Below are 10,000 nucleotides of genomic sequence, written 5' to 3' on the forward strand. Positions count from 1 at the left end.
CAACCTGGGGCCGATGTGGTAACGTCCCTGACTGGTGAACGCCAGACTGGGGTTCGAATCTCGCTCAAACTCGTTAAGTCCCGTTGGTCTAGGCAACCTCACCATCCATGTGGACTAAGGATGTTGGGTTTGTCGGAGCCTATAGATCTATCTGGTGAGTCATCATCAGCCATTGCTTGACCCTCCTTAGTCCTAGCTTGCTGGAAAAGGGGCTTGGGCGCTGATATGTATATATGGTCAGTGTCTAGAGCATTGTCCTACTTGCTAGGGCAATGTCACTGTCCTTTACCTGTGCCATTCATGAGCGGCCTTTAAACGTTTAAACATCTTCTTTGCTTAAACCGCCTTAAGATTACCTGTATATAAATAGCTCAAGAAAATAAAATAAAATAACAGAAGCACGATAATTATATGCGAATCTAGTCAGTAATTTCCCCCAATAAACTCATTAGCCAGTAGAAAGTCGTCTGTGGAACCCAAATTTTACGGTAGTCATATCAAAGGCATAAAAAATTATGGTCTTCCTTCTCAGCCTCTTGTCTTATCTCGTCAGATCTCCCCTGACGGGATGGTCGTTATACGAAGGATCCACTCTTAGTGGGTCCTGGTTTAACGGTTGTCTCGCGATAGGCTTTCATTAACACCAATTAGTCTGGCGCAGGTGTCGACCAAATCACGGTTATTATTGTGGATAATTGAGGTCAGCCTCTGGACTATGGCTATATAATCGGTCCGTGATATCTATTCTTTTATCGTTCATATTCTTTTGTGTTTTGTTTATACAATAATATATTTCATATAATTCAAATAGATTGGTGGAAATATATTTTCTATATTAAAAGGATGAAAATCTGAAAATCTGGGTCTATTGAAATTTCATAGCGTAAAGCAACATTTATTTTCTCTCTCTCTCTCTCTCTCTCTCTCTCTCTCTCTCTCTCTCTCTCTCTCTCTCTCTCTCTTATATATATATATATATATATATATATATATATATATTATTACTTGCTAAGCTATAACCCTAGTTGGAAAAGCAGGATGATATAAGCCCAGGGGTTCCAACAGGGAAAATAGCCCAGTGAGGAGAGGAAACAAGGAAATCTTTAAAACAGTAACAATATTAAAGTGAATATTTCTTATATAAACTATATGAACTTCAACAAAACAAGAGGAGCAGAAATAAGATGAAAAAGTGTGCCCGAGTGTACCCTCAAGCAAGAGAACTCTAACCCAAGACAGTGGAAGACCATGGTACAGAGGCTATGCCACTACCCGAGACTAGAAAACAATGGTTTGATTTCGGAGTGTCCTCCTAGAAGAGCAGCTTACTAAAGGTAAAGAGTCCTCTCTACATTGAATAGACTTCCAACGGATGTAGCGAACAGTAACGCGGTAAACGAATTCAAGAATAATTTAGGCAAGATGGTAAAACTCTCTAAACGTTTAAACTAAATCGCTCTACCAAAGAGCAAATGGAGTCTCCGCAGGACTGAAAAGTTTGCGAGACATCCACAATCCTTGTAACTCATTGAAACGATTCACGCGCAAACGTTCTGATAATCAGTTTAAAATTTTTTATTTACTTAACTTCTTGCCATTTACAAATGAAGTCTGCTAAATGTATGATTTTTTTTATACTCTGAAATAGAACATTATGTAAGATTTATGTTATTATTGTTACTGTTTTTGAAAATCTTTATTTCAATTGTTCATTACTTCTCTTGCAGTTTATTTATCTACTTATTTCCTTTCCTCACTGGGCCATTTTCCCTGTTGTAGCCCTTGGGGTTATAGCATCCTGCTTTTCAGCTAGGGTTGTAGCATAGCTTGTAATAATAATAATAATAATAATAATAATAATAATAATAATAATCAGTCATGCATGCTTAGAATATTATTTATGAACGTGTACGTTGAGGTAAAATATAAAATCTGGCATAACAATCAGTTTCATCTCTAGAATTATTAACCAACAAAAATCCATGAGATTTTGCGTTAATTAAAGATATACCAGGTTAGACTTAACCCTGGTAAACAATACATACCTACTTAAAAAATTCCATCAGACTACAGTAATCCAGGCAAATCCTAATCTGCACAGCACTTTCTCTCGGAACTTTCGAATGTGAGAAAGATTTCTCCTGGCCATTCACTGACCCTTCTGGAAGGGTACTAATTGTTTAGGGAGACGCAGGACTGTATAGGACATAACGTCGTAGTTGCCAGCGTGAAAAATGGCCTGTGTGAGGAACGTAGCTAATTCGTTTTGACTACGGTAAATATAGAGGTGATTTTTACGGGATGATAGGAGAGTTATAATTTTTTATTTTTTTATTTCGATGCTGGGTTTTGCGTAACTTTTCTCTGAAGTGGATGGTCTAATCTCTCTCTCTCTCTCTCTCTCTCTCTCTCTCTCTCTCTCTCTCTCTCTCTCTAAGATCATAAAAACTTTCTAGAGTCAAAACAAAGTAATTCGCTCTACCTAAGAGCAAAATTATGGAATGTCCGCAGATACATTCAAGGTCCTTGTCACTCCTTGTAACTCTCTCTCTCTCTCTCTCTCTCTCTCTCTCTCTCTCTCTCTCTCTCTCTCTCTCTCAAAATCATAAAACCATTCTAAACAGAATAATTCGCTCTACCCAAAAGGAAAATTTGGAGTCTCCGCGGATACATCCTAAGTCACTCTTTGTCACTCCTTGTAAAACACACACACACACACACACACTCTCTCTCTCTCTCTCTCTCTCTCTCTCTCTCTCTCTCTCTCTCTCAATCATACAACCTCTCTTAACAGACTAATTCTCTCTACTCAAGAACAGAATTTTGGAGACTCCGCGGATAGAACAGAAAGTCTTTGATACATTCTCTCTCTCTCTCTCTCTCTCTCTCTCTCTCTCTCTCTCTCTCTCTCTCTCTCTCTCTCTCTCTCTCTCTCGTCATATTAACAATTACGCATCAGCAGCCTTTTCAATATCTGTAATTTATGTAATTATATTGGAAAATTCTTCGACAGAATTCACTCTGAAACCTCTATAAGCCCACCATAACAGGCACTGTACATCAATATACTTAACATGTCACTGGTTCGACACGTATTATTTCTGTGCCATACAATTTAAGGTCCACCAACCAACTTGTATTCTCTCACCTTATCTATTCAAAGCAATGGTAGATGCACTGAATGGAGAAGTATATTCGTTCCCAATTTGCTACTCTATCAGTGGAATGATAACAAACAATCTTTGTTATGTTGTTCACGTTATTCTAATTTCCCCATCGATAGTGTTTATTCTAATCAATACCTGTTGTAGGTATATAGCCGAATTTCGTATGATTTAAATGAAACTAAGACTCAATACATGCTACAGCTCTCTACGTCGTTTAGACATGTTGCAGAGCCTCAAATACTTCTCGTGAATCACTAACTGCAATTCATACATTATTATTATTATTATTATTATTATTATTATTATTATTATTATTATTATTATTATTATTATGACATGCTAAGCTACAACCTTAGTTGGAAAAGCAGGATGTTATAAGCCCAGGGGCTCCAACAGGAAAAATAGCCCAGTGAGGAGAGGAAACAAGGAAATCTTAAAACCAGTAACAACATTAAAATAAATATTTCCTATATAAACTATAAAAACTTTAACAAAACAAGAGGAAGAGAAATAAGATAGAATAGTGGCCGGGTGTATCCTTAAGCAAGAGAACTCATGAGTTATACTATCGAAAGTTTTGCGTGATAGGCAACGTGATTGAAATATTGGCCTGTCTGTCTGTTGGGTGTCCCTGTCAGTGAGGCATTTGTTGATCGAATGCCCTACTTTTAGCAACTTAAGAAATAGATATTTGCATGAGGCTCGAGGCGAAGATCATTCTTACCAAGATTCTTGGGCAGGATGTGTAGTACTATGCTAGCAGTATGTATGTGTTTATATATATATATATATATATATATATATATATATATATATATATATATATATATATATGTATATATATATATATGCATATATATATGTATATATATATATATATATATATATATATATATATATATATATATATATATATGTATATTTATATATATATATATATGCATGTATATGTATATATATATGTATATAGCCCGAAGAGCTCTGCTCCACATGGGCTTGGACTGAGTCTTTTTTTCTTTTTGTAAATCTTTGAATGTAAATATTTTTTGTCCAATAAACATTATTATTATTATTATTAAGTATATATATATATATATATATATATATATATATATATATATATAGTATACATATGTATATATACGTATATATGCATACAATATATATACATATATATATATATATATATATATATATATATATATATATATATATGTATATATAGTATACATATGTATATATACGTATATATGCATACAATATATATACATATATATATATATATATATATATATATATACATATACTGTATATATATATACTATATAAATATATATATATATATATATATATATATATATATATATACATACAGTATATATATGTATATATATGTACATATATATGTATATATATATATATATATATATATATATATATATATATATATATATATATACATATATGAACATATATGTTTTACACAAATGTGAAAGATACTCCTAACTTCGAAAAATTGTTTACATTTTAAGCAAGGAAATCTACCTTCGAGAATTGCTAATTTCCTAAATCTCAACCAAGAAACTATTTTTTTTTAATATTACTTGACTTTCTCCTCGTAATCAGCGTATCCAAATTGGATGCTTTACTTAGCTTTAATGAAAGAGCTATAATGAAGTGGATGATGGCAAGGCCAGGCAATTAGAACGACCTGCAACTGAAGGTGCAGGCCTCACAGACTCTTGAGCTAAGGCAGCCCGTAAAGGATGATGGCAGTTTGACTGGTTTCGTACCCTTAAACAGGGTTGCCAGGTTTTCTAAAGTGAGAAAAGACCAACTTCTGATCAGCTGTAGCTTTAAAAGGCCAACCCAATAGTAAAAATGGCCAAATATATAACATTTAAGGTCAAACTTTCTATTTATAATATTGCTAACGGCCAACCAATTTTCAAAAAAGGCCAAATTTGAAGTTTTTTGGCCAGAAAAAAGGCCGACCTGGCAGCCCTGACCTTAAGTGAGACCATTAATGAAACACCTCAGAAAATTTGGTCGAAATTTTTACAAAAGTCGAAAATGATTTTTACTTTTCCAATAAAAGATTTCCCTTTTTGTTGTATTTTTTTATGAAATAAATATAATTGAAGTGATGTGTACCCTTACATATCAACAGAACCATTTCCAAAGGAAATTCAAGTTTGTAAAATGCTTCTGGCTCCCGGCTATAATCTAAGGAACGTTTTCGTCCCTTTCGGGATTTGAAAGTATTTTATCTTGGAACATATACGGGATCAAGCGGAATTTACCTGTCCTTAATGAGTTCTGCAATGATTTCCGTGGCATTATTGCACTGCAAGAAACCTTACTCCTCCCCCATGACCTGGCTATCAGTGATTCGGTTCATGTTGATTATAACAGTTTCTCTATCTCGTCGATGGTTACTCACGACTACATCATTCAAGGTCGTCCGAAAGGAGGTCTCTCATTTCTATGGCATAGATCACTGGACAAGTGCGTGAAACCAGTGACGTATCAAACTGACAGACTTCTCGGCCTGCAAGTAACGATCGAAGGTAAAACCATATTAGTGATTAATGCATACTTCCCCTGGGAGTGCCAGTCAAACTTTGATCAGTATTGTATATTACTAGGAGAAGTCCAAGGTATTATTAATGATACCACCGCTGACCATGTGTGCATAATAGGAGACTTTAATGCGCACCCATCCAGACTTTTCTATAATGAATTACAGCGTCTCTGTTCTCAACAATCTCTTCAAATTAGCGATGTTGCCCTACTGCCTCCTTCGTCCTTTACGTACATGCAAAACAGAAATAATATGCCCATCACATCCTGGCTTGATCATTGTATTACCACTGACCGCCTGCATAGCTCTATCACTGAATGTATTATACGATACGACCTTTCGTCTGCATTCGATCACATACCCATACAGATCACATTTCACACACCCTCCCTCCCGGCAGTACCCATCCAAAGGGAGAGGCTACCTTCCATCTCATGGGATTTCTCCAACCTCCAAAAATCCACTGCATTCAAACGCTTATCTGAAAGTAATCTCCGCTCGATAATCCAACCTGCTGAAGCCCTGCTCTGCAATAATCCTAATTGCCGCAACGAACAGCATAAAACAAAACTGAAGGAATTCTACGTAAATATCATAAATGCCCTACGGAGCTCGGGAAGAGACACGTTTAGACTCTCTAGAGGTAACCATCGAAACATACCTGGTTGGAATGACTTAGTTAAAGACCTCTATGCACACTCTCGAGAAATGTTCCTTCTTTGGAGGAACGATGGTAGCCAGAGAGAAGGTCCCCTCGCTCTTCAGATGAGACAAGCGAGAGCACAGTTCAAACTTGCTCTCCGTCAATGTCGCAGCAACGAAAATCAGCTACGAGCCGATGCACTGTCCAGAAAATTGACCAACCATGACTTCCCCCATCTTTGGAAAGATATTAATTCACTAAACCCAAAGTCAAACAAATTATCCCAAAGAGTAGGGGATGCAATTGGCGAAGAATCCATCGCAAGAATGTGGGGCGATCACTTCAGTACCATCCTAAATTGTATAAATGACCAAGATACCCGAAATGAAGTGGATACCCTCATCAATGTCAATATGGATTTTCAATATAGTGACCGTATCTCCCCGAGTGACGTGTGCGAGGCTATCAAGAAATTACCTAGTAACAAGGCTCCCGGCTGCGATGGCCTTCCTGCCGAGGCTTTCAAATTCTGCCACCCTATAATTTATATCCTATTTTCTGCACTATTTAATGCCTGTATATTACACCAATATCTCCCCGAAACCCTGCTACTTGTCCACTTAATACCTCTCATAAAAAACAAACTGAAGGATGCCAGTGACCCAGGAAACTACCGCCCCATCGCCATTACAACAATTTCATCGAAAATATTTGAATCTCTTCTGTTCCGTCGCCTTGCACCATTTCTCCACACCGCAGACAATCAATTTGGTTTTAAGACTAACCACTCGACTGACACCTGTATATATATTTTAAAGGAGTTATTGAATTTCTATATATCCTCGGCCTCCCCTGTCTACTTATGTTTTGTAGACGTGCGGAAGGCATTTGACAGAGTAAACTATCTGAAGCTCTTTTTGAAACTACGCAAAAGGGGAACTCCTCTATATCTCATCGGTATATTATACTGTTGGTTCACAACACAACAGTTCTGTGTCAAATGGGGCAATGTCCTGTCCCAGCAATTCGGCTCATCTAACGGTCTCAGGCAAGGAGGCATCCTCTCACCATACTTATTTAATGTTTACACAGACGACTTAAATATCAGACTGAATTCACTTCCCATTGGGTGTACGGTTAATGGCTTTACCATAAATAACCTTTGCTACGCTGACGATATGGTCCTCATCTCCCCCTCTGCTCAAGGCTTACAACGTCTCATCAATACTTGCAACGCATACGCTATTGAACATGACATAATCTATAACGAATCGAAGACACAGTGCATGTCTGTCCTTCCTAGAGCTCTCCGTTTCGTAGAAGATCCACATATTTACCTTCAAAACCATCAGCTAGAATTTGTCAATGATTTTCCTTACCTAGGTCACATCATTACGAAAGATTTAAAGGACACACCTGACATTGAAAACAGGCGTCGAAAATTGTGTTGTCTAGGGAACATGGTAACGAGAAGATTTGCCTTCTGCCGCCAAGATATAAAAAAACTCCTATTTCAAACCTACTGCTATAACGTATACGGCTGCTCGCTATGGGCAAACTATACGCGAGAATCGATGAGACGTATCACAGTCATACACAATGATATCCTAAGGCGCCTCACCAATACCCCGAGGCACCATTCAGCTTCAGCGATGTTTGTTGAAAATGGACTGGATAACCTGAAAACCATCATTCGTCGCTCTATAGTAAGTCTCACCTCCCGCCTACGATCTAGTGAAAATCCCCTAATTCAAAATGTGCTTGCAAGTGCAGCGAGAATAAAATCCAAAATGTGGGAAACCTGGAATACGGAAGCGTCAGTACAATGAATTGTATTCACTAATATTTGATAGTGTGGCTATGCCAAATCATCATCACTAAATAACTTTGGTATGATTCCCAGTATTGTTATGATAACGTGTTTTATTATGTTATATCTTTGTTGTCTGGATGTCCTGTATTTCCTTCACACCCCTGCTCAGTGACTAGATTTTTTTTTTTTTTTTTCCTCCCCAGTGTTCTTTCATTTTCAAGCAATTTCTGTTCCAACATATTATCATTGTCATCTCCATTTTGTTTTCTTTTTTTTTTCTCTCTCTCCCTCTCTTTTTGTTTGCTAATATGTATGGTATCATCATTGCTAAGCATTAATTCTTATGTAACTTTGTTACCCAAACCTTAGATCTCTGTGGTCAACCTGCTACTTGATGTTTATAATATATCACTGATATATTGCATTTCTCATTTTTTTTTTTATTGTACCGTTGTCAAAAGTGTAAGATCACTGTACCCTTACTGTAACTCTGTATATGGCTTCTGCTGAAATAAAGATTATTATTATTATTATTATTATTATTATTATTATAAATCAGATCCAGCCAGCCCTCTTGGATCTAGCACTCTATTTACCCACGCCATTACCACAACAAATGACTTTAACCCTCTGGATGACGGCTCGGTGAGAGAAATCGCTCGTCTCTTTGTTTCTTTCTTATCCCATGTTTTTCTTTTCTCCTTTTTTTTTTTTGTTTCTTTCCATCGCCTTTTTTTTCGGTCATTCTAAAGTCTAGATGATGTTCGTTTCGAAATCGTGAGTGAGGCTTATTAATTAAATTATGAAAGTTATGAAATGATTTCTCCCATATACGTTACTCTGGTGTAGCGATTGATATAGTAATTATAGGTTCAAAGGTCGCTCATGAATGGCAGTGGGAAGAGACAGTGACATTGCCCTATCAAGCAGGACAATGCCCAAAAGACTGACCATATATAAATATTATCATCGCCCAAAATCCCTCTCCACCCAAACTAGGACCAAAGAGGGCCAGGCAATGGCTGCTGATGACTCAGCAGATAGCCCTCTTACTTGAGGGTACACTCAGGCACGCTATTCTATCCAATATCTCTTCCTCTGGTTCTGTTTAAGTTTTTATAGTTTATATATGAAATAATTATTTTAATGTTGTTACTGTTCTTAAAATATTCTATTTTTCCTTGTTTCCTTTTCTCACTGGGCTATTTTCCCTGTTGTGGCCCCCTTGGCTTATAGCATCCTGCCTCTCCAACTAGGGTTGCATCTTATCAAATAATAATAATAATAATAATAATAATAATAATAGGCTCCCCAGGCCCCCATCCTTTAGCTCACAAGTATGTTGAGGTAGCAGCGACCAAAGGAACTAACGAGCTTGAGCGAGACTCGAACCCCAGTCTGGCGATCACCAGTCAGGGACGTTGCCACATCGATCACCTCAACCCATAAAAAGAATAGTTTAGTTTATTAAACAATTCTAGGGTTGTTGATTGTTACTATTTTTTAAATTGATTTTGCAATAGGATTCTATTTTCATATATTTGTGAAGTTTTTATAATTTATAATACAATTTACATTTCCATGATTTTGCATAATACACTGATTTGAAAAACCTATAGAGGAGAATATTAGATATATTCATTGCTCTCTTAGGTTTGTAAGGTACTCGTAAATCCCCCTTTTTTTTCTTTCTTTATTTTTTTTTCTTTTGCCTCTGAACATCGCAGAAGTATGAAAGAAAAAAGTAGGATGCTATAAGCCCAGGGGCTCTAACAGGGAAAATAGCCCTGTGT

Source organism: Palaemon carinicauda, chromosome 35, assembly GCF_036898095.1.
Source record: "Palaemon carinicauda isolate YSFRI2023 chromosome 35, ASM3689809v2, whole genome shotgun sequence".
NCBI lineage: Eukaryota > Metazoa > Arthropoda > Malacostraca > Decapoda > Palaemonidae > Palaemon > Palaemon carinicauda.